Source organism: Meleagris gallopavo, chromosome 3, assembly GCF_905368555.1.
Source record: "Meleagris gallopavo chromosome 3, MGAL_WU_HG_1.1, whole genome shotgun sequence".
In the NCBI taxonomy this organism is placed as follows: Eukaryota; Metazoa; Chordata; class Aves; order Galliformes; family Phasianidae; genus Meleagris; species Meleagris gallopavo.
Genome location: NC_139406.1, coordinates 91,833,541 through 91,859,390, shown reverse-complemented (window position 1 = coordinate 91,859,390; position 25,850 = coordinate 91,833,541). Strand labels below are relative to the sequence as shown.

The 25,850-nt window shown below is 42.7% G+C and overlaps 1 protein-coding gene across 11 annotated transcripts in view; it reads left to right on the top strand.

Annotated features, from left to right (window-relative positions):
• The window catches only part of TSNARE1 (t-SNARE domain containing 1), a 469,319-nt gene that overhangs the window by 33,805 nt on the left and 409,664 nt on the right, over positions 1-25,850 (top strand). For 2 of the 11 annotated variants that reach the window (XM_085221755.1, XM_085221757.1), the window contains exon 3: positions 23,885-23,967. The exons of the other annotated variants lie outside the window; for them this stretch is intronic. The gene's annotated coding sequence lies outside the window, so the exon portion shown is untranslated. The remainder of the gene's footprint in view (positions 1-23,884; positions 23,968-25,850) is intronic. 11 annotated transcript variants of the gene reach the window in all.

The following is a 25,850-nucleotide window of genomic DNA, read 5'->3' as shown; positions in this document are numbered from 1 at the left end:
TGCAAGACTTTATCTGGATCTGTTGAAGTCTCCCATCTCCAGCATCCCATTTTGTGCATCTAAACAGTGGACTCAAAGTGGTTTCCCTTGTCACGTTTTAAGGTTGCACCTATGTATAAATTCCATTGCAGTTTAAATTTAGTCCAAAAGCTTTGGCATCACAGAAAATCATAAATATGAACCTGCCAGGATGAGATCTTGCCTGCAGGCTCTTAGTATTACTAAAGAAGCAACATGTCAGTGAGGATGGCCATGCTGAGTAGGTTAGAGGGTGTTGCCTAATATCTTTGTAAATATCGATCTATTCAGCATAGTTGTGTGGTATTGTTTTTTTTGTTCCTAGCCATACACCAGGTTGTTTTCACCACATCTTGTTTACTCTGCTTTCCATGTAAAGCAGATGCTCTGCTGAACTGAAGAATTCTGTGTCATCAGCCATGTAAACAGCATATCAGTAATGAATCTTAGAAAATAAGATATGTCCTCATAGCTAAAGGGAGAGAAAAGTCTTTCCATGGTAGAAGCTGGGTACTGACATTTTACTTGGCTAATGTTGGTGCTGATGCCACTGGTGATCTGATCGCCTTTGAAAATTGTGTCCTTGATGTGATGAGACCTTATAGGTAATATCTACGTCTTGTGTCTTTTTGAAGTGAAAAGGTTTATTTTTGTACGACTACAACAGTGTAGCATAGTTAAAAAAAAAAAAAAAAAGTTTGCATATATATATATACATATAGACACACACACACATACACATAATACTGTTTCTTTTTCTTCATTGACGAGTTAAAGTAGCAACAGGGGAATTGCCTGAAGTAGAGCAGCAGTAAATTAAATTTATTTTGCCATTTCCTAGCCGTTATGGGCTCGGCTTAACCCCATCAGTTCCATTCTTTACTCTGAATGAAGCACCTGAGCCCTGGACCCTGATGAGTGCATTCTGCAGGAGAGTTAATTACTGCGGCTCGCTTGGGTAGAACTGAGAAAAACTGTGGTGCTTTGGAAACAGAGAGGCAAATATACCCTGAAAACCTTACAAACAGAAAGCCACAGTGGATTTGGCTTTCTGGTTTATTGGTTCCACTGTAATTGGCTGTATTTTTGTAAAAATAGCATCTCCCGTTGTCAGTTTGCAGTAGAAAAGGCGGTCCAGTTCTGGAGCAGGGCTCACTGGTAATGTGTGTGAAGCAGCCACAATGGTCAAGCAGGGAATGTGTAAATAACCACATTGTTTTTGATTTCCTTCTTTTTTACAGTAACTTGTTTTCTAAAATGGCTATTGTGAAGTTTTACAATAGACTTATAGAATGGCTTGGATTGGAAGAGATCTTACAGATCATCGACTCCAACACTCTCATCTTGGGCAGGATTGCCAGCCACTAGACTGCCCAGGAACTGACCTTAAATGCCTCCAGGGATGGAGCATCCTCAGCTTCTGTGGGCAGCATGTTCTAGTGCCTCATCTCCCTTTGAGTAAAAGATTTCTTAACATCCAACCTAAACCTCTCCTCTTTCAGTTTGAATCCTGCTTGTCCTATCATTATCTACCTGTGTAAAAATTTGTTCCCCCTCCTGCTTGTAAGCTCAAGTATTGGAAGATCACAATGAAGTCTCCCCAGAGCCTTCTCTTCTCCAAATAGTCCCAACTCCTTCAGCCTGTCATCATGGGAGAGGCGCTCCAGCCCTCTGATTATCTTCCTGTGGGGGGGTATTAGAACAGGATGCCCATGGGGGTGATGGAGTCACCATCCCTGGAGGTGTTCAAGAAAAGGGTAGGTGTGGCACTGAGTGACGTGGATTAGTGAGTATGGTGGGGAGGGTTTGATGATTGGACTAGATGATCTTAGTGGTTTTTTCCAACCTTAATGGTTCTGTGATTCTCTAAGTGATGGTAAACGTGTTAAATGATGATCAAGCTACAAGTGGGGATGTGGAGTCCAGAAGTCCCTCCAGAATCAGGATATGCCAGCTTTTGCCTCTGTCCTCACTTTTGGGGTGGATTTTGGGGACCATTTGCTAGTCTTCACCTTATTTTTGTAATAATTAATATATTGCATTCTCCTTTAAATAATGCAGTTCTTTATCTGTATTGACATAACCCCATATAGAGACATGCCTACAGAATAGCAGCTTGTTTTCTCCCTAAGTATTCACCTCTATCCATATATCTCATCTACCCACTCTGCTTTGCTTAACCTGCAAAGAATTAAAGCACCTAACGGCTGGAAGCATTGACTACATGAATTAAGCCTTTTATAAATCTGTATTCAATAATCTTCAGTGCAGTGTGTAAAGGTAAATAGCTATTCCATCTCCCTCTCCTGCTCCTTCATGGCTATGTCCTTGTATTAAGTCCTTGGTAAACTTCCTTATTGTATTTCCCCTGTAAATCCTGCAGGTTGTAACAGGCTCCTAAATCTCACCATTTTATACAGAAAAATATCTGCTATGTTTGCTTGTTTGCTGCTTTTAAGGGTGTCGTTTGTATTTGACCAGCTTTTTGCAACTCCCTGTATGTATACTTTATTTATTCTAAAAAGCTTGTCCCATGACAGGTAAGCCACTTGGGAAGTGATGCTTCATTTTTATGGCAAACGCAGGATTTAGATGCACCAAGTTTCCCGCAGCTGAATGCACTGCTGTAAAGGCATTACAATAACTGTTCCTATTTCTGCTCTTTGCTTATGCAGTGTGTGAGATCACTGCATCGTCTTTAACTTCTCCCACGTCTGAGCAAATACAGCAACTGGAGCTCAGCTGATGCACACCAACTTGCAGGGCTGGGGTTACCTGGTGACGTACCCAAACCTCTACTTTTCTACATCCACGCTTCTACAGGTTTCTAAATTATTGCCCTTTTTATTTTTTTCCATCTCTTTCCAGGACTGCAGCTTTTTTTTGGGGCTTTTCGAGAAAACTGTGAAATTCTTCCTACTCAAAAATCAGTGTCTGGTGCTGCAAAGGCCTTTTACAAATGCTGTGCAGTGCTGCTGCTGGGAACAGCCTCCCTTAGCAACCTTCAGCTTGAAAACTAAAATCACATCACCCTTATGACAGTTTTATTATTAGATTGGCATGTGAACCCTTTGGAAGGAGTCTAGGTGGAAGCAAAAAAAAAAAAAAAAAAAAGTTTTCTTATTTTCCTAGGTTCTGTTTTCAGTTTGTTTCTTCAGATTTTATATTCTGTGATTTTTTTTTCTTTTTTTTTTTTTCCCCCGGATAGAATAAATGCTAGGAAAGTGAAAGACACCATGTTACTTCTTGTTCCTTAGGGGCTGACTTATTACACCATCTTAATAGTAATAGGACAAGGGGGAATGGCTTTAAACTAAAAGAGGAGAAATTTGGATTAGATGTTAGGAAGAAATTCTTTACTCACAGAGTGGTGAAGCACTGGAGCAGTCTGCCCAGAGAAGTTGTGGATGCTTCAGATCTGGAGGCATTCAAGGCCAGGTTGGATGGGGCCTTGGGCAGCCTACCTGATGCGTGGCAGCCCTGCCCTCAGCTGGGGGGTTGAGAGTAGATGATCTTAAAGGTCCTTTCTAACCTAAGCTGTTCTGTGTTTGTGGTCTACCGTGACAGACGATTATTGCCATCAACACAGCAATTCCAGGTCCTCCACTACAGGACATGGATAAGACTGAACCATTAATGGAAAGCCATGCTGATAGTGGAGCTGAGCTCAGGTTGTGCCGTTGTGGCAATGATTTGTTCTGATTTGTTTTTACTGCAGAAGTAGTGGGGATCTCTCAAAATCTTTCTCCTCTAAGGACTGAACAAATGGAAAGCAAGAGCTTGATGAGCTGTTCCCTTCTGTCTTCTTAGCATATGGTAGCTAACAGCTTTTGAAGACATTAAGTTGGATAGTGCATTGTGCTGTATGTGACATCTTGGGACTTTTGCAAGTCATCCTTGGATAGCAAGTGCTGTACAGGTACTCATTCAGAAGAGCTGACCATCTCTAAGGATGCACTGAGATGGCCAACTAGTATTTCCCCTGATAGCTTATAATTTCATCAGACTGAGTTCTGTGGGGCTGGTGAGCTCAACCCCAGCTGAGTAGTCTCTCCTGTTGGTTTCATGGTGGATGTTAGCTTGGCCCTGATCCATTAGCACTCAACATAATCAAGAGTTTGCTGATGTGTGTCCTATTCTTGTTGTCCATCCTCTCCCCAGAGTGATGTAACACCTTCTTCAAAGCTTCCTTTGACCTTTGCTTTGGAGCAGTGGAAACTGTGAAAGTCCTGGAAAGTTTAGGGGTTCCTGAGAGCAACAGTGGAACCAGGCTAGGATGGATGTACCAGCTTGGGCATGCTCCACCACCATTTGGTGATGATGGAGAGTTTCTCTCTTGGGCTCTTTGTTTAGCTTAATGATACAGATCTGTTGAACTCCTCCTCCCCACGAGGAAACCACCTGCAGAATAGCTGCTTGCACCCTACTTCCTACCCTCCTTTATGCACCTTTGGGACTTGCAGCTGCTGACTGCAAGGGTAAGAGACAAAATGCCTCAAGCTGTTGATAATACCATCTTCTGTAATCTCTCTTTCCATATTTCACTGGTGCAGAAGTAGTTCCATCACATTCATGAGCTGCCAAATTTATGGGAGGAGCAGCATCCATCTTGCTTGCTCTCAGAGCTCTATATTACTCCTCCCAAACTCTTCTGGGGAGGAAAACAAGCTTGATGAGTTATTTTTGGGTAGAGCAGAGGAAGCAGTTTTTTGTGCTTATTGTGAGCAAGATAACAACCAGGCTCAAGCCTGACATAGCTATGGTGATATTGAAGAGGTTTTGGAGCCCATGCATCTAAAGGGGATTTTGGAGCTGTGGCTCCATTGGAAGCTTTTCCAATAGGCTTTGCAAGTGCCTCAGTGCTGTTTAAATCCTGTAACTCTCGAATCCTTTGCACTATCTAGAGGAGCAAGGAGAAGTGACTCATTACACAGCCTACGAGGAAACTTCAATGAATAAATGCATTTAAAAAAAATAAAGAAGAAGAAAGAAAACAGTTCTTCTGTCTGGGACAGAGTGATGCTTATGCTGTCGTGAACTCTGAAAGAAGTAGTTAGACTGTTTCTTTTTATTATCTTTTAATTAATTGAGTTACAGGAAATGTTTTAGTGCGCTTGTTGAGACTAATGGGACTTAGTTGGGACGAAAGCTGCGGGGTTGTTTTCGTTTGTTTTTAATTTGCTCGAATCCTCAAGAGCAAAATTTGCAAATCTCCCAGCTATTACCCTTCTCTCTCTTTTATTTTTATTTTTGTCTCCCTTTTCAAACCTCTGAGACAATGGCAGCATCTTTAGGGAGGAGGAGCAGATCAGCACCCGGTGGTGCTTCCTTTGCATCCCTGGCACTAACTGTGACAAAACAGTGGTTTCTGAGATGCCTGTGATGCCTTGAGGGTGAGGTGTGAAGCCCTTGCATGCAAACCGCAGAAGCAGGCACGTTGGTGATGCTTTTCATTTCTTGGAATAAAATAACCGCATACACCTTAAGAAATACACCTTATGCATCTCCTTTTTTGCTTCTGTTCTGCTCAGTATCTCTGTGCTCAGTGCTCCTTAACAGGCAGGGATGGCAGTGTGCATTACTATTTGAAGCAGTGGATTTTGCAGTACGTTGGAACAGAGGGATCAGTTGGCTGGGACTGGTCTGGTGGTCATAACTGAGAGTTGCATTGGGTTTAATGTAAAGGTGTTTTTTTTTTTTTTCACTTAGAAAATTCTTCTTGAATTTCTAAAGCTTGTTAGTGCTCTGCTTCTCCTCTATAAGCTCCAAGTCTCTTATCTTTGTTTAAATACAGGAAAGCAATGTTTTCAAAGGGAGGGAAGAGGGTGATAAAGAAGTGTGGGTGCTCCTCAGAGATCGAGCCGATCCATTTTTATCTTGTTATATATCATTTTTACTTAATGCTGTTACATTATTTCAGCTGTGCTTGGTTTTTAGATTCGATGCAGATACGAAGTTGCTATAACAACATGATGATTCATATAATGCTAGCAACAATCTGCTGGGATATATTTTTCTATCCTGACGACTTAGATATTTTTTTGGTGGGGATTTCTGTCTATTTTCAGATAGACTGCGCCATTAGCTCCCTGTAGTGGTTTGCTTTGGAGTACCTGTGCTCAAGGTACTCACACTGTGTAGCACAGCCAGAGATTTCAAAGCACACAAAGTTCAGCACCTTTCTGGCAGATTTAGGTTAGGAAACAAAGATCTGGGCACATAGCATTGGCTTGAGTCAACCTCAAACCTGTACTCAGGTTGTTCTCCACCTCATTCTTTCCTTCAGAATACAACTGATAAACTGATGATTTTTGAATTCCTACTTCATGTTGTTAAAAAATCAACAGGCGCAAGCTAAAAGCTCCTGAATTTCTCCTGGAAGAATGTTGTCATGTTCTTTGATACCACCTAAAGATGCTCTAAACTGGGGATATATGGGGTGGATCCAGAGGAATCAATTATCTGTTGGGTTTTTTTTGGGGGGTGTCTTTTAATAAAAAATAAAAGCACAGAATTAGGGATGACTGATTTTTCTGTGGAAGATGGCAGAATATCCAGCAGTCTCTACTAAATGCCAGTTTTAAGCTGCTTCTCTTTTGCAAAGAGCAGTTGTGATAGGGAGGTGTTTCAAGGTACTTCCAAAGATTTTGTCAGCTTCTCAGTTTGGATTTGAATTGTGAGCAATAGAAACAAATGCCTTTCACATCCTGAAGCTGCTTGCGGAGAGCTATGTCATCTTCTCTCTCTTTTCTGCCCCAATTTTAAGGATTTCAGATAACAAAGTTTGGAAATGAAGCCATATAGAACCATAGAATGGTCTGGGTTGGAAGGGACCTTTAAGATCGTCTAGTGATGATCTAGAGATTAATCTAGTGGTGGATCTATGCCCCAGTGCCTTTTTGTGAAGTTGTGGGTTTTCCAGCCTCAGAGGTGAACACAAAAGATTGAAATTTAAAACATACCTAGAGCTAATTTGAAAAGAAGTCTGGAGTTTATTTATTATTGTTGTTGCTTTTATTATCCAACACTCTTGTAGAGTTGTAGCAGCGCTTGATGCTTTCTGGGGAAGAGCTGTTCCTCCTTGGCAGAGTCTTCCAACTCTGACAATTCTGATTCTTGTGCAAGTCTCAAAAAGACTTGGAGGTAGCAATGTGCTTTTGGTCAGCCTGACTGTTGAGCTGGAGTTTCTTCATCTTGCCCAACAGCTGGAATGTAGTTGATCCTGTAAAATATTGGAGCTTTCTGACTGCTTAATGGTGTTAAGTTAGATTTGAAATGAAAGAGGGACTGTTGCATGGGAGATGATGCGTTTAGATTGGGAGAGGGTGTTGAAGTCTGTACATTTTTAAATTCATAGATGACATTAGAGTCATCTGAAGCTTTGGATAATCGACTCTGAAGATCTTGCTGCAGTGAAGTAATATCTTTGTCTTTGAGAGCTGCCTTCCCCTGGCCTGAAGCTCTGGATCCTGCTTCTGTTAGTGCCAGCTGTATCAAGGTGAGGAGAAATCATAACAGCAAAAACAGCCAATGCTGGAAATGTGCTGTGGGGGCTGTAATATGTGTACACCATCTAGGAGCAGTGTGGGACTGATGTATCAACAAGATCAAGTCGTTTTCCAAAGAACTTTTACAGCTTTGCAGTAGGGTTATGTTGTGACACCTGGTGTTGCTGCTGTGGGAGGGCTTCCACAGTATAGTAAGAAGCTGTTTTTGGACAATGGAATCATTAAGGTTGGAAAAAAGACCTCTAAGATCATCTGGTCTAACCATCAGCCCATCCCAAGCATGCCCACTAAACCATGTCCCTCGATGCCACATCTCCATGTTTCTTGAATACCTCCAAGGATGGTGAGATGGTGACTCTGCCACCTTCCTGATCAGCCTGTTCCAATACCTGGCCACTCTTTCTGAGAAGAAATTTTTCCTGATACTCAACTTGAACCTTACCTGGCCCAATTTAAATCCATTACTTCTTGTTGTATCGATCTGACCACCTGCACAAGAAAAACATCATCTGCTGCCTCTGTGCATGATCCTTACTGATCTGCACTATGATTTTTAAAGAAATGGGTGTTTCGACAGCACATTAAGAATTCTGTGAAACTGGAACCAATGGAAAAAATACACCACTAAATTATTAATTTTTCTAGAGTTACATTCCAGAAGCTAAGAGCTCATGAAGGCAGGGGAGCCAATGTGTTATACACACTCTTGTGGCATCACTAGGGGGGTGTTATCTTCACTTTCTTGGTTGATATAGTTTTAGTCTCCTGACCATATTGATTATTCGGACCTGACTGCATGCAGCAGATGTCAGGTTTCTCCTCCCACAACATGCTCTGCACACATGATGAGGGCCCTTGAGTTTGGCTTGGTGGCTCCTTGGATGCTCCATTGGATTCTGTGATGGAGTAGAGGAAAACAGTCATTCATCACAGCTGGGACAGCCCTGCAATTTTGCTTTCTAGTTCTCAATCCTCTTGCTTCGTTTTCTTATAGGCATGTCTCACAGAGCTGTGCTGGTGGGGTTAGCTTGATACTGGTGGCTCACCCAGCTGCACTGGGATGCACATCTGCATTTTTGTCATAGGGAGAAGATTATTCTCCCTCTCAGTTTTGCTATTCCTGTTCCCTTCTATAGACTGGAAAAATCAACTGGAAGGCAGGGAGGGAAGAAATGGAAAGTGTCTCCCTATTTCTGAAGTAAAAGCAACCACTCCTCCATTGTGGTTATTTTAGCAGCAGTTTGCATCTCAATTTCAACCCCAAAATATGCATCCTAAGTGCAGGCAGCTGTGTTTGCTGAACCAGGCAGTGTCTAAGATGGTCGCAGCTTTCTTCCTATGATCTTGATGTAAAGAGATGTAGATAAATTTGTCACGCATGGAGAAAGAGGTCTTTTGTTAATAATAATGATAATAAATAATAATGAAAACTGTTAGGGATTGCAGCAAGAACTTGGAAATGACTTCACTCACCATAGTTGTGTCTGACTGCTTAATGGGATTTTCAGAGTAGAGCACTGACTGTCTTGAGGGATTATCCCAATGGTCTCTGTTACAGATTTGTTCATCTCAGCTGGAATGGAGCTGGATGTACCATGTGCATCAGGATTTAGCTCTGGTCTGGAATGGCCATGTTGTGTATTGGCCCAATAGCTCTCTACAGGGTAAGGAGTTAGCGATATGCATGGAGGCAGAGATGTTTTTGCAGATGGCTCCTAGCAGCTCTTTTTACTAAAGGATGCAAAACATTGTCACGTGTCATGGTGTTTTAGCTATTAAACACTGCATTTGCTCCCACCTGCTCCTTTTAGCTTTATACTGATTCCCCCCCTCCCCCAGTTTTCTGCAAGCTTCCAGTTTTAACTTCTGTGGTAGCGCAGTGGCAAAGCTGTAATGTGAACCATTTTGTTTGAGACCTACAGCAGTGGTTTTCTTTTGCCAGGTTGCCTTTTGCCACTTAGGTATTATCAAACGTATCTTCTCCTGGTTGTCTTCTCCCATGTCCTCGTTGGAAGATGACCATCTTCACGCATTGAGGAAGAATGCTCTTAAAGGCAGCTATGTTGTCTCAAGCAGTGTACTTAGGTTGAGCCTGGGATGGCTATAATTTAGCTTTGAAGCCTTTCAGTGAAAAATTTGCCATTTCACTACAGTATGCTTCAGAAATATCCATCCTTAGCCATCCTCATACTTTTAAGAGATGCCAACCACCGTTACTGAGTAGGGTAGCTCCTTAGCATAGCACTTGAGGCAAATCTAGAGTTCTGTAGGTGAAATCTTCCAGCATCTTTAGCTTGCTATGGATATATCCAGAAAAGCTTTTGACCTCCATCAATGACTTTGTCAACTATTCTGCTAGAATTCTGTGTATTCGTGATTCTGTGATTCTGTGAATGGGCATGGTGGTGGAGCTTGGACCTTGCATCAAAGTCTGCTACTGGCAGAGCAGTTCTCCTGCTATGCTTGCAGCTTCCATTTGCTCTTTCTGCTGTCGGGAATCTCTTGACATGACACAGGGAAGTTTCTGCACAGTGAATTTGAGGGAGTGAGGCGAGGCCATGTGAATGTTTTAATTTTAGTTCTGCACGATGGAAGATGCTTGTGAGCACATCAGCTCCTTGGTATTTGGGTTATTTGCTGGAGTAATACAGTGGGTTGACTGGGGAATAAGCAAGCAAAGCAGTACTTTGGGGAATAGTAAAACCACCCATGCAGACATAAGTTAGCTTGCCCACCCTTTCAAAACCACATGCAACAGGCAGCAGATATCTTCCTTGACCCCATTTTTACCCTTGGAAAGAGGTTCTGACTCTGAAGGATCTCTGTATCTTTAGTCTTTTGGGCTGTAGTTACTGAATTGGAAAGACTCCAGTTGTCCAGCTCTCTTGTACAGCCATCTTCCTCTGGACCCATCTGCTCATTCATCCTCTAGGAGAAAGAGTCGATGTCGTGCCAGCAGGAACTGTCGTAAGCTATTTTCACATCTTAGGCCTGAGCATGGCATAGGGGAAGGCATGGAGAATTCCCACAAGGGCAATTGAGTAATGGAAGGTGATGGGTCCAGATGGAGTCAAGATATCTTCAGAAAAGGGCCCTTCTTCCTCCCCTCCAGTTTCCGTGCAACTGAGCTTTGTGAACATTATAATGTCACATAACCTCTTTGTGCAAGTGTTTTGTTGCTCAAAAGGGGAAGCTGGTTGCAGTCGACTTTCAGGCTGGAAGGAACGGGGCATCATTGCAGACAGCTGGTCCTTGCAATGCGTTTGGGAACTGTGCATGAAAACAAGAGCTGGCTCAGCAGTGAGGATGTGAATGTTGGAGCAAGGAAGCCTGGGCTGGTTTTTCTGCATTCTTGTAACCTTTCCTTTGCAACTTTGGTGATGCCTTACTTGTGGGATGTGAATACTGACCTTTATCAGCATCGTAGGTGTATTATGAAGATAAATGTATGGGCAAATGGATAGGGTAGAAATGAGGACCAGGGAGGTAACATGGTTTGAAGCGAATGCCTCAAATCTCTCCTGCTTTACTAATCAAGGACAGCGTTAGTAATACAGGTGTACAAGGCAGTAGCTTTGATAACTGATTCATCTTGGCACTGTCCTGATTTCCACCCCAGAGGCTATTTAGGTTTCAGGGGGATGGTGAACATCTGACAGGCATAGTTTGTGTTGTAGCTCAGGATGCTCCTGGAAAACCCACCAGGCAAACTCCTCTAGACAGCAGCTGCAATGGATGTCGTACAAGCAAGCAGAAATCTGTGCCTCCAACTCATTTTTTTTTTTCTTTTTTTTTTAATAAACATTGTGTTTGTGTGCTTGGATGACATTTTCCATTTGGAAAGGGAGGGACGAAATGAGTGTCATCCACGCCCAAGGTGCTGGGCACGTAACTCACCATTACTCATAGAACTACAACCTCATCACACAGTCAGGCAGGATTTCTTCCACCAGTTTCCTCTCTCTGGCCTCAATCCTGAAATTAATCTCACCTAAACAGTCAGTAGCAATTCCACTATCAGTGCAGGAAGAAATTAGTCCTGTTCGTGGCTGAGCGCTTCAGATGAAAAAGAAATAAGAGTAGGAGGAGGAAGGAAACCTAATGTATAACACTTAAATAACCAGTTTAGCTTTGGGTTTTAGAAAAGAATGTCACCTTCTTGATCCCAAGGAGAAAATAGAACTGAAGAATAGATGGCCTTTGACATTTTCATCATTGTGTCTGTATCAGCATAAAGAGAAATCCATAATGACTTTGTCCACCTCTTGCCACTGAGATTTTGGCATGTGGTTCTGCCAGCTTCCCTTCCTTTCTCATTGAATTTTACTATGCTGCCATCTGGTATATCGTATACTGAGTCTGGTGCTTCAGATCCTTGGTGGTGAGCACAGGTGGACAGCATCACCCTCAGGCACTTTCATCCCAGGATGCTTTTAAAGGGATGCTTTGTGCAACATTTGCTTTCCAGGTGGATCTTTCCTCTCAGTCTGCTGTTTTGCTCTGCTTGGGAAAGCTCATAAGTGTAGGTGGAACAGATTGGAGAAGACTCAAAGCACTGGGGTGAGCTGTGTGGTTGAGGTAGCTTTTCTCCCTGTAAACATTTCATAAGGAGGGAATAGCTTCCCCATTTGGGTAGCAGATGGGATTTGGAGTTACCAGTCCCTTGTGGTACAGGTAGGATGAGCTGATTTTGTAGATCTTGTAGCTTTGGAGAGGCATTGTGAGGCTTCAGGCTGTCTAAGAGCATGCTCCTGTATTTCTTTCTCCCAGTGGAGAATCACCTGGGTTTTAATTGCTCTCAGCAATGCTCAGCAGTGAACAGAGATGATGAGAATGTGAACACTGAAATACAGACCTAAGTGCTTCTCTAAAATTCAGAAACCCAGCGGTCTCGTACATGCTTCTCATCATAATCTTCCTAAATTTCTGCTCCCTCAATGGAAGAGGCTCACAGCTGAAAGCACCCGTGCTTAGAAGACACGAATTCCCCAATCATAGTCCCTGCTGCATGTTTGCCCGTCTAAAAGGGCAATAAATGAAAGGCGCTTTGGAATGCCCAGCAGCAGAAGATCCCTTATAACTATGTGGTTATTGCTCAATAACATGGCATTGCTCAACCAGAACATGGTGGTACGAGGCAAGCCGAGAGGCTGCACACTGCCTTGTCCTGTCTGTTGGGTTCTAGCAAGCTGATGATGTTACTTCTCTCACCTGTTAGAAGTATTGTAAAAATGTCCATCTGCCCCATGGGCTAGTTTTACATTTCCAAGAGGACACTGAGGATGTCCCAGGTGTAGTAAGCTGAAGGATGAGGTGGAATACCTACGCTTGGATTGCCATTTATCTACACATGAAGACTATGACAAACAAGGCGAAGCAGTGGAAAGGGTTGAACTGAGTTCCCTTGTAGTGATTTTCTTAGGTTAAATGGGAATGTACTTGGGATTTACATCCTGTAACAACTCAATAAGATCGATGTTTCCAAAACACCTTGCACAATTTGATCTAAATCTTGATTAAACCTCTAGGTCGGTTGTCTGTAGCCTGGAGTGTGTGGTAACATGGATATTTGTTGCCTGACCTTTTGATGTTTCTCGCAGCCAACATCCAGGAGCTGATGCAGAAGGGGAAAGCCTGCTGTCACAGAGTGTAATTGGCTTGGTCTGTTTGTGCAGAGGTCATCAAAGGCTGGGATTGCTGCTCTGAGCAGATACAAATCATTCCTGTGATTTTATCTGCTTTTTTTTTTTTTTTTCTTTTTTTTTTTTCCTATGGGGAAACTGCATCCATTTTTAAGAGAACTTTGTATTTAAGAAGTATTTATTAATACTTTAGAAATACTATTGTATTCAGCAAATAATAACCAAAGTAGCAATAGAACTAAATGCAGGATGTGAAGAAGCGCTTCCTCATTGGCTTTAATCGAGCAAAGCAGTGTACAATATGTTAAGAAAAAGGCCTTTCTTGATAATAGGCTGATAAATGGGTACTGCATTTTCTTTGTAGTGCAGTAAATTAGGAAATATTGCTTGCTAAATAGCTGGTGCAATGTAGATGAATATGTTGAAGAGTCCACCTTTTTTCTGGCTAATGCTCATCTTGCATCATCTGAACGTCTGCAGATAAAACCAGAGCGCCACAAGGCAACTTTTCAGTTGCATCTCAGCTGTCTGGTTTGGTGGACACAGGAATTGCTTCTTCAGGATGCATCAGTATTTTTTAATGTGAGGATAACTGATGCTTTTATAGCTGGGGGGAGTTGTGTTTCAAGGACGAGAGATCTTAGAAGTAAAGACAGAAATGGAAGTTCTTGCAAAGTAGGATTGTGTGTGTGTGTAAGGAAACAAGAAACAGCCTGCTGGTGAGAAATGCAAAGATACCAATTGAATAAGGCTGTTCACGTTCTGTCAAATTAAGTGTAAACTGTAATGCTTAATTGGGTTGTGGCCAGAGTGTTCCTCCCATGGCCAGATCAGAGTCCTAAAGAAAGCACCACAATTAAAAGAAACAGATGACTCTCATATCCCATCACAGATACTTTGCAACCAATGATAGCCTCCACTTATGCACCTCTGCTAATTGGAAGTCTTAAAACCCTGTAACACCTTTACAGCTTCACGTGCCCATTTTTAGAAAAGTAATTGAGTTTTGAAGTGGTTTATAGAATCATAGAATGGCTTAGTTTGGAAGGGACTGTAAAAGCAATCGAGCTCCAATCCCTGCTGTGGGCAAGGTTGCCAACCACTGAATCAGGCTGCCCCAGTTTTCAGCTCCTCCTTCTCTAAAACAAAGCTTTCCTGCACAGGCCTTTTATTCTTTCTAAACTCTCCCCAAAATAGAACACTGCCAGGAGTTATTGTTTTAAGTGTCTCTGCTAACATGATTAGAAATACCACTTATCTAACTCACTTAAAAAAGCCACCTGTTTACCTACTCAGGCATAGCTGGTGGTCTGGCTAGTTGTCTTTTTTCACTCCCACATCGTCGATTTTTATGCCAAGCCAGACAGTACACAACCATCCTACAGAAAACTAGTGAGCAAGATTTGGTGATATGTTCCTTTCTATGTTCAGATATGATGGCAAGGCTGGGGAAGGAGTCCCTGTGCGTCGTGCTTTAGCTTGACTCATATAGAGAGCAACTCTATCTTGGAGGTGTCTCAGTTGCAGCCGTATTTTTTCCCTGCTGTTGTCGCTGTGTTTGTCATTTGATGGTTTCATGTCTTTGATGTCTAGAGCTAGCTGTGTTCAGAAAAAATGAAATCTGGATGATGGCAGTGTTTTGAAACATGGGTGCTTAAAATTCCCTGAAATCACCAAGAATCACATTGTTCTGTAGATCTTTGGGTTTGACTTGGCAATCCTCTTCTTGGAAACTCTTGCCAAAGTGAGTAAAGCCTGTCTGGGCACCTATGCAGCGTGAAAGGCAGGCCGAGGACTGCTGGTCCTGCATTTCCTGGATGCTCAGAGGACTGGCAGTGTCCTGGCAGTGAAGCCATGCTTTGATTGGACTAGATGATCTTAGTGATCTTTTCCAACTTAAAATAATTCTGTGATTCTGTGATGTTCAGGTTACCTCCCAGGGGACTTACCATCTGCTTCAGCAGCAGATTCACAAGTGGCAACTCTGTTCTTGGCCAAGAGAGCAGAAACAAAGCTCTGTTGGCTTTTCCTGGAACTGTTCTTTTTAGTTTTCCTTCAATATGGTTTACCACCACACTTGAAGACGTATGAAGCAGCTGTGGATTTACATGGCTTGTCTGTAATGTTCCTTGAAGTAGCAGCTGTGGTTCATCACCTGCAATGCTCATGTTTGGGGAGAGAGCAGTGCTTTGCATAGTAATTCCTTCAGGCTTCAATATTACCTGCAGCAGCAGCAATGTTGAATCAGTTAGATAGATGCCCTTTTTGCTCTAGATGAGATTTCCAAAAATGGCACTGCTTATTGCCCCAGAATGTCCTTGCAAAAGTATGTGTAAAGAGCATCAGTGGTATCACTGCTCTCCTGAGTAGACCCTAACACTATATTTGGATGGAGAGGATTGACATAATGTGCCTTCCTACATGGAACTGAGCTGAAAACGACCGTATTTGGCTTTCAGTGCTAGCTAGTCATGCCTTAAAGCAAATTTTGCTGAAGGCGTATTTTCTCAGCTTTATAGTTTTCCCCATTCCAACTCTTGCTTTGACGTGTGGTTTCTTCTGCATAGTATAAAGGATTGGTGGTGTGGGAATGTGGCCTTGAGGAGCTACCTAGACCAGTGTGTTAGAAACCAATTTGGAGTTGTTATAGTTAAGCAAATAGTGGAGCAGGAATTTTTAGTGGTGGGAGGTGGATTAAGTGATGAGGCATCTCCATATCTTAATGCCTCTTGCTCTTAATTCGCCCAGCTCAAGCAAGGGTTGACGGTGGTATGAATTATGGAGAACATAAAAGGTGATGAGTGTGAAAGTCCTTTCAAACTTACAGAGATATGTTGTTGATGATGGTCCCTGGCTGGTGTTGACAGCGTACTGACTCCTATTGATGCACTGACCCATCCATCTTCATAACCAATTCCGTCTCCATGCTCTTGGGTACTTGTTCACTGCCCTCTCCCTGCTTTTTCTATGCATTCGTAGAATCACAGAATGGCTTAGGTTGGAGGAGATCTTAAAGATCATCTAGTTCTAAACTCCCTGGGCAGGGTTGCCAACTACTTGATCAGGCTGCCCGGGATCCCATCCAACCTGGTCTCTTGAATGCCTCCAGAGATTTACTTGATCAGGCTTCCCGGGATCCCATCCAACCTGGTCTTGAATGCCTCCAGAGATTTCGTGGGTCTGATGCCATGTGATGAGGAGAGTGGATGGGATCTGTTTGGGGAGGGCCATGGCAGCTGGGCATGGGCTCTTGAAAGCCTCATATATGGACAGACATCTCTTGCAGCAAAGAAGCTGTATTTGCCTTTTCAGCTTTGCTATTTTTCACCTCCTTATACTTCTAAAAGTCCAGGCAGCTGAGTTGTTTCCAGCTCTTCGATTCTTTGCACTTGAGATCTGAACAGAGTGAGCACTTGGGGAGGGCAGTTTTTCTGCAAGGAGAATTTAGGGCAAAAGCGTACTGTGCTCCGTGTCCCAGGCTGTCCCAGTGTTTCCCAGAGGCTACAAAGGTCCAGAGAGATCACTCCGTGCTGGGTACTCCAGCAGGTCCTCCCTGGTGACATCATTCTATTGGCCTGACCCATGACTCACTTGTCTAGGTGATGCAAGGAAGAGATTAGCTGGGCTAAGCCTGCACTTGGATTTGTGTCTGGGTAGGAACACTGAGCATCGGCTTTGGAATTCAGACTAATCTTGTGTGATTGAGTAGTTTTCTTTCTCCTTGTTTTTGACTGCTCATCGGTGCTTTCAGATAGAGGCCTGATGAGTGGAAAATTGAGTTTATATCAATGTATAAGAATACACATGCATGCGTGCAACTGTGCATAAATACAGTGATTGTCCCACTTTGCTCTGTGCTGGTGTGGTCTCACTTCTAGCACTGTGTGCAGTTTTGGGCACCGCAATATATGAAAGACGTAAAACTATTAGAGAGCATTCAGAGGAGGGCTACGAAGGCGGTGAAGGATCTGGAGGGCAAGGTGTGTGAGGAGCAGCTGAGGTCCCTTGATTTGTTCAGAGCAGAGGAGACTGAGGAGAGGCCTCATGGCAGCCTACAGCTCCTCACAGGGAGTGGGAGGGCAGTGCTGAGCTCTGCTCTCTGGTGACTGGGACAGGATCCAAGGGAATGGCATGGAGCTGTGTCGGGAGAGGGTAAGGCTGGGGATTAGGAAGAAGCTCTTCTTTAGAGAGTGCTGGGCACAGAACAGGCTACCCAGGACAGTTGGTTATAGCCCCAAGCTGCTAGAGTTCAAGGAGCATTTGGACAAAGCTCTGAGATGTAGGGTTTAGGTTTTGGGTGGTCCTATGTGGAGCCAGGAGTTGGACTCAATAATCCTTATGAGCCTCTTCGAATTCAGGGTGGTTCTATGATTCTGTACATTGGTTTGCTTAAACTATTGGAAGCATAACTTCCATGTGTTGATGCTTTTGTTGTGTTCTGGTCCTTGTTCAGTCCTTACGTTTCCTCCTCATGCCTCTCTGTTCTTGTCAAGTGTCACTACTGAACTTCAGAAAGGCTGTTTTCCATTTGGATACTGGCTTTGTCTTTAGGGTCACTAAGGATTGGGCACACTGCTTGTCCAAAGGCATATATGAGGACATCGATCTAGTGATGTGGATTTGGGTTGCTCCTCTCCCAGCGTACCTTTCCATACCTTCATTCCACATTGTGGTTATTCAGCCATAACAATGCTCTATAGGATTCTGCTGAGTGTATAGAAGGGGAAAATAAGGTGTTTTGGTTGCTGTCCTGGCTGTCAGCACGTGAATACTGTGGTGACCCAAAAAAAGCAAATATGATGTGAATCCACAACTTCATTACTGGGGATGACCTGAGGTTTAGTTTTCAGTACAGCATCTATCTTACATCAGCGGAGCAGCCTTACTGGGCTATTAGCATATTTTGTGGTTTCTCAAACCAGTTCTTTGATTAATGTTGAAGCAGTGAGTTAATTTTAAGTGTGATTTCACTCATGTGGTGATTTTCAATCTGTTAATTGGATTGGCTTCACCTCCAGTCACATCTCTCATTTTTGCTCTGAATCTCAAAGCTTACATTGCTGCTGGTGAACAAGATAACCACAGCAGTGTTTTGAGTAGCAAACCTCCCTTGAAAGGACAACTTTGTTTGAATGTACATTGATACTGTATGTTGGGTTGGGTGGTTCATTGGGTTGCTGTCTTCATCTCTTCAGCACTGAAAGAATTGCCACTCTCAGCTTCTTCAGTTGTCTTCCTTGAGAAATGTCATCTCCATGTGACTGGTCCCTGATCTTCCCCTAGAAAGTAGGAAGATGTTCTCCCACATATCAGCGTGGTTTGGGTTGGCACTGTAGAGTGTGCAACTAGAGGGAACGTTCTCCATCCTTAAATGTGAGCACTGGTCTCATTTCTTGAGCTTTGGGGGTGTTCCTCAGACAGCTGAAACTTGAATGGTAAGGAAGGATTTATCTTTGCTTTGAGATGTGAGAAGATACAGAGACACAGTTGTGACTGTTGAACAGCTGAAGAACAGCTCTTGGATGTTTGTCCTTTTCAGAAATTAGCTTAATTTTTACCATCTGTTAAGAGACTGATGACAGCTTTCCTGGGTAGGTGTTTGAACCCAGTGCTGGTACCTGGCAGTGCATGAACTGTGGAAATGCAGCATTGATCCCTCTCCACACTCTCCTATAGCATTGTAAATCTACTGGTGACTGCTATCATGTACTGTCCAGTTTCTCAGAGTCCTATTTTGCAGCTCAGGTACGATAGAGAAAAGATGGTACTGTCTTTGCTCTCCCTACAAGCATCCCAACTTCAGGTTGAGATGCTATGGCATGACTGACAATGTAGCCTTTTTTGTTTATGCATTTACATTTTTTTTAAAGAAGAGGAGGGATTGATTTTTTTTTTTTAATTAGTTGACCTAGAGTTTGCAGAAAACGAGCATCCAAAATCAAGAGTGTCTTGGAAGTGAAGACGTTTGTGCACTACCTTAACTTATGCATTGAGCTGCCAATGAATCTGTCCGGTGCCAAGCAGGATTTTTTGGCAGCTCTAGCTTCAGTCTCTGGTTTTCAGGGCACATCAGCACATTCTGAGCTAGCTGCATCTATAGGCTTAACACTTTGCCAGTTCTGAATTTTTTTTCTGTACATATTAAAACACCTTCTCTACATACGGACAGGTTTCTGTGCTGTTTTAGGATGGCAGCCAGCATTTCTGCAGCTGTGTTGAGCATTCTGTGAGGCTTCTGCAGGAGAGGCAAATCCAGATGTCCTTCTATTTAAGCAGAGAAGAAGGAGCTGTTGTGAGTTACGTCTGCATTTAGAGATTCTAAAGGTGATGGTACTTATCTTCTAGCCAAATGGTGGCAGCTGTCTGACCTGTTTGCAAATTCAAGGTTGTTTTATGGAGTGGTGATACGGATCTTTCTCTCCCTTTCTTACTCTAAGAATGGTAATAGTTGTGAGTGGTTACTTAAAAGTTGTGGATCACAAGGGAGAATAAATTATTGAATGCAGATATGGAATGGGATTTTGTTGGCAGCCACAGAGTAGAGTGAAGAGAGTCAGGCACTGATTGCATAGTAGTCTCTAGAATCCAAACATTTCTGATCCAGCATCAAACTCTAGAAAGCATTTTTGCATTTGATGATGGTTTGACGGTTTGCTGTTTTAAGGCAGTTATGCAGGTTGACTCGTCATCAATCCTTGTGTTCCCAAGTGCATGATTACTCACGATGATCTAGTGTGGCTTAAGCCAGAACGACTCATCTTGGCAACTTCAAGCAGTGATCCGTGAACTATGTTGTGAATTCAAAGAAATTGAAAAGATAATAGTTCCAACACCTCTGCCATGGGCTGGTTGCCACCCACCAGATCAGGATGCCCAGGGTCCCATCCAGTCTGGCCCTTAACACCTTCAGAGATGGGGCATCCACAGCTTCTCTGGGTGGCCTGTTTTAGTGCCTTGTCACTCTGAGTAATTTCTTTATAATGTTTAATCTGAATCTTCCCTCTTTTAATTTAAAACCTTTTTCTCTTGACCTATCACTACACTCCCTGATAAGGAGTGGAAAAGGTCCCTTTGAAGGACCTTTTACAGGTCCCCGTCCAGCTTTCTTGGGGTCCCCTCTAGATGCTGAAAGACCTCTGGATGTCTCCAGGGATGGGGCATCCACCACCTCTCTGGGCATCACCTTTCAGTACCTCACCACCTTGTTTGCAAAAAAAAAACCCTTAACTACTATTTATTGGCCACTGATCACCATACTCCAGTCAGCACTAGAAGTGTCATGATCAACCAAAATGGGGATAGAACCCTTTTAAGAAGAGCACAGCACCAGCTTCTCCAATTTCTTTTTGTTCTCACATGCACACCCTCATGCATAGCACCTCTCACAAAGGGCTCAAATTATTTTCTGTGCTGTATATTTGCAGCAAATTCTGCAAACTCTGCTGTAGGTAATCATAATGAAAGGAAACCACTGGAGTTTACTGTCTAAATTAGTGTGTAATTACATATGGTAAAAGAGGAATAGAGCTGTGGAGTGGAATCTATAGGCTGATGTGATATTTGCAATATGCTGTAATCATTTTATTTTGTAATCTCATTATACAAAAACAAGGGGGGGGGGAAGTTGGGTAGTAATCAGAGTAGCTGAGTCATGGTATTGATAGGATAAACAATTCACTCCCTTGAAAAAATGAGCATGTTTTGAAATTGCCTTTGAGAGTTAATATTTAGTATTTACAGGACTGAAAGCTGATGGACTTTCTATTATGTCATAATTAATCTTGACGCTGAAGAGTTTTCTGCCTCTGTCACGTAGTTAAATCAAATGTGATAATATTGTTGTAGGGTTTATTAAGTATTGTCAACGTGTTAGCCAAGGAGAAGTTCACTGGCAGAAATCTGTGCCATGAAGCCACCTATAATTTGCCCATGTTTCTGCCAGTAGCATGTCCTTCTAATGAAAGGAAAATCAAAATCTCAGCTTCTGAAAAATCATGACCTGGTAAAACTAGTGTTGACTTTTTTGTCTTTTCCAGTTAAATCCTTCAATGGCATTTTTGCCCTTTTTCTTGCTGCTGCATTTCTGATGGAACGCTGAGCTTTGGTTCAAAAAACATCCCTGTGTTGTCTAAAAAAACTCTAGATTGGGTGACTTTGGTTAAAGTAAAGATGCAGTTACCCCATAAAATGCACACGTCCAGCAGATCTTTAGGTAATTTAATAGCTCGTTAGGAAAAAGTTCTTCTCGGAAAGAGTGATGATGTATTGGAACAGGTTGGCCAGGGAAGTGGTGGAGTCATTGTACCTGGAGATTTTCAAGAAAAGGAACTGAGGGACATGGTTTAGTGGGCATGATGGGGATGTGTTGATGTTTGGACTTGATGATCTTGGAGGTCTTTTCCCACATTTATGATTCAATGATTGTAGCTTTATTGCCAGCACCTACGCTCTCATTACTGAGCAGGAATGTCTGCTGCAGGATTCCTTTGTTCCTGAGCGCATGTAATTGTTAGAATTCTTGAGTCCCACTGCTCCTTTGACAACCTTGGAGTTTTGCTGCCTGTGAAAAGAACTGCAGTGTCAGAGGCAGGGAGAGGACAAGGCTCAGAGGTTTCAGACAGGAACACCTGCGCTATTCCATTTTGGTTGGCAAGTTTGGAACTGTTAGAGTAGTATGGTTAGATTGTGGTTGGACTTGGTGGTCTTTAAGGTCTTTTCCAAACTGAGCAATTCTATGATTCTTACATTTAGTGGATTTTTATACCTGTTTGCAAATTTCTTTCTTTTTTTTTTTTTTTATCAGCCAACAAATTGGATATCTTTTAATTGGGGTTTATGATAAGGCAGTTTAAGATAACTTCATGGTTGCATCTACCACGGGTGGTCACATTCTTGACCATTTTTGTCTAGATCATCACGCTTTTTGGGCTGGCGTGTCTTACGGGAAGAAACTGGGCTGTTAAAAGTGCATTAATTCACCAGATGTTTGTTCATCCACTTGTGCTTAAACGTGTCCTCAGTAGTGCCAAGCTGGAAGCATTATTATTGCAGCAATAAAAAAGCTCTTTGTTGAAAAGATGACTTGGTTTGCTCGGCATTTTCTGGTTTTCTTATGGACAGAGGTTCCTCGCTTGTGGTCTTGCTGGTTCTCAGCTTTCAAAAGAGTACTCCTAACATGGAAATACATCCCTTGCATTATCCTTTCACCACATGTAGTCTAATGCTGTGTATTAAAAATGACGCAGAACTTGAGTCAGTTTTTAAATACTATAGCTCCTTGCCAGCCCTGCACTCAGTGTGGAGGAGGCAGCTCTTGGCAGTTGTGCATCAGGACAGCTGTTTGGACTGGATGCTGTTTTATGAACTCCTTTGCTTTTGGCTAGCAGCAGGACATGCTCTGCAAGCTTCGTTTTGCTCAGCCACCCGCAATGCGCTCAGACCGGTGCTGCTCTTCGTGTCAGAGGCATTTTATCCTGTCCAGTTGAGTGATTGGGGAGATGCTCCAAGCTGGCCATGCAGCTGCAGCCACCATCCAACTGGATGACTGGATATCTAATAGCCTCTATGAGCCAACAAGTACTGTCCACACTCAGTCACTGGCAGAGTGCACAACAGTGTCTTGTCTCTTTAACTTTCTGCTTGTGTCTCACAACTTGGCCACCGCTCCCTTGCAGTTGGACACAACATAAATTTATATACAGAAGGAAAGAACCCAACTCCTCTGGGAGTTCTGAGGCTGTGGATTTCACTCTTTCTGAGCAAATTTTTGGTTTGCAGGCATCTAACCGCTGCCCAGTCTTCCCTTTGTGCTCAGTGGAGATGTCTGGGCAAATAGCCTTGTTTTTCTTGGATCTTTGCCCAAAGTAATTCATGGGCCTCCGGGGTGTCTGGGAAAGAGAAGCTGGAAACAACTACCCAAAGTTTCACTACCCAAAAGCTGGAGAAATGCTGTTGTTTTGGGACTGCTGTGATTATGTGCAAGCATGCTTTGGTGTTTATCTCGTACTGCAGTGGCTGGAGTGTTTTTGTTCTGATCTCATCACCTGGAGCTGGTGTGCCTGTCTTTAATATCAGTCATCACATACTGTTTTCATCTGAATTTTGCTCTTCCAGTTGAGATGTGGTGTTGAGGTTTTCTGACCCTTGACATGTGAGTGCTTTCGTAGCAGGACAGGCATTAGTCAAGCTGTTGGTGTCAGCTCACAGCATTGGTGTTTTCTTCTATTGGAGCCCCATTTGAGACTTTTCTGGTCTTTGGGTAGGCTAAGAGCTGTACTCTTGGCTCTATGAAGCGGATGTCTATAGGGCAGCTTTTGAAATAGTCTCATTTTATAAACAAGTCAAAACATGACTGAGCTCTGAAATGCTATTGGGAACCTAATCTATGCAAGTGTACTGATGACATAACAACAGAAACCCAAAATTTAAACTTTTGAGCTATCTGGCTTTTCTCTGTCAACTGGGTGGGCTACTGACCTCCATTTCTTCTCCAAACTGTCGAGTTTAGAGTAGTTAAAGTGTTCACCCTGATGGTTGTCACAGTGCCAAGAATGATCTTGTGGTAAAAACACAAGCAGAAGCAGTCTAATGAATATTTCTTTAGGTCTGAAGAAAGAAACTTTTTATGATGTTGTCTGTCTGTTTGCTCCTGTTTTGTTGGGTAGTCCTATATGCCAAGATGGGGAAGGTGGTTCATTTTGTCTCCTCTATCTACAGAAGACAACTCCAGGGGGTCCTCCTGTTTTTTCATCCGTGGAACAGGTCTCCCGTTGAGATCAAGGGAGTTCTGGTGTGATAAGGTATGCACGAAGTATATTCTCATTTCACCCCACACTTCCAATCTGAGCTAGAGAATAACCAGAGACCTCTGCAGCATCCTTCAGTAATACATGAGTTTGGAAAATGAAGATGTCCTTTATAGACTGCAGTTTCCAGGCCACAAATGTGTAAGATCTAAGCCTTAATCACAGTTCGTGGAAGTTTTAAATAAGTATCTCAGTCTTTTTGACTTCTTGTAAGTTACTTCAGCTTTAAGGGTATCGGATTGAACTGGGACTCCACGTTGCTATGAAATTTTCTGTTCACCTTTGAAAACTTCTGCTCTCCTTCCACCTTACCTTCTATTTGTATTGCTGTATGGTATTTGCTGATACTTCACTGTAATGCCAAGTAAAGTTGAAGGACCAGCACAGGAAACACGGTTCCTATGAAAAATGTGGCAGGATGGATGTCACCACATTCCGATGGATGTCATCATTAAAATCATTGCTGTGTCTCTGCTAACTAGTAAGAAGTGTAGTGGGTTTTTGGAGGATGCAGTGTATTTGTATTTGTAATGTATTTATTTGTGTTGTACAATTAAAGCATGATATAATGATGCAGAATAAGGGGTGAATACTCTCCTGGTTTTATCAGTATTCCATATAATGACATGATAAAACAGGCAGTTGGGTGCAGAGACCCAGTGTGCCGTGGAGCTGTGTTTCCTAGTTTTCTCCAGCAGTCTCATGTGAGGTCTGACTCTCCAAGAGGAAGATACACTGGGATGTAGTTCATTTCTTAGGAGCTTCCACATGATTTCTGATCCTGGGTGATGGGGAAAGAGTCTCTTCCAGGAGGCCAATCATGGAGAGCCTGCTAATAAAGGCTCAAACTGACTCTCTCATATAGTTTTATTTTTGGTTCATTTGATTTATAATTCTTAATTATTCTTTATTATCTTACATTCCTTTTAATAAATTAGTTTCTCCTGTCTCAATTGGGTTTCTTCCTCTTTCTTTCACTCTCTTCTCCCCATGGGAGGAAGGGTTGCTGTGTGATTAACTCTTAACAAACTGCAACTCAAGTCCAATTCACTGTGCATAGAACTGAGCTGGAGGCAAAGTTGCTGTCACTTTTTGAAGTTTGTCCTTGAGTCCAGGATGCATATGTAAGAGCTGATAATTTACTGGCTCCAAGCATCAGAGCTGTCCTGCTTATGGGATTGCTCATACAACCTCAGCAACATCTTGCTGTACCTGTGTTGGCATTATTTCCTGTTGAAAATTACCATGTTTGGAAATTACCATGGAGCTTGTAGGGCAGTACTTTGCTGGAAAAGAGATGTCTATACAGATGTGGATTGGTTCCTGTGCCAGTGGAAACTGTGGAGTATCAAGGAGAGATTCCATCCAACTCCTTACAGATCTCCACGATGTTTTTCTACTCATGGTTCTCCTTGGAATCTAGTTCTCCTATCACAAGCAAGGATCCTGCCCATAAAACTGTTCTGGCTGCTCTAGGAGGAGCCTAGACATGTCTGGATAGCATTTTCCTGCCCAGGGTTTGTGTTCTGGTGTTACTTTTGTATACATGCCCTTGCACATCTAAATTCTCTTCTACAGAAATATTCTGTCAAGATTTTATTTTTCCCTGTGTTTGATGATCAACTTGTGAACTTCAGAAATGATTGATTGAATGAGACGTAGCTCTGACTGTGGTTTTTTGTGTATGAACGAGCCTGTGGTGTGGGAGAAGTTGGAAGGAAAACTGGATGTATTGCTCATAATGGCAGCAAGTTCTTTTAAGCTGGGAACCTGCTGTCCTCCTCTCACTCCAGTTTCTCAGGTGTGACAGACTTGAATGCCATAAACCTCTCTCACTGCACGTGACATGTGGATGTGACGTGATAACTATCTTTTTG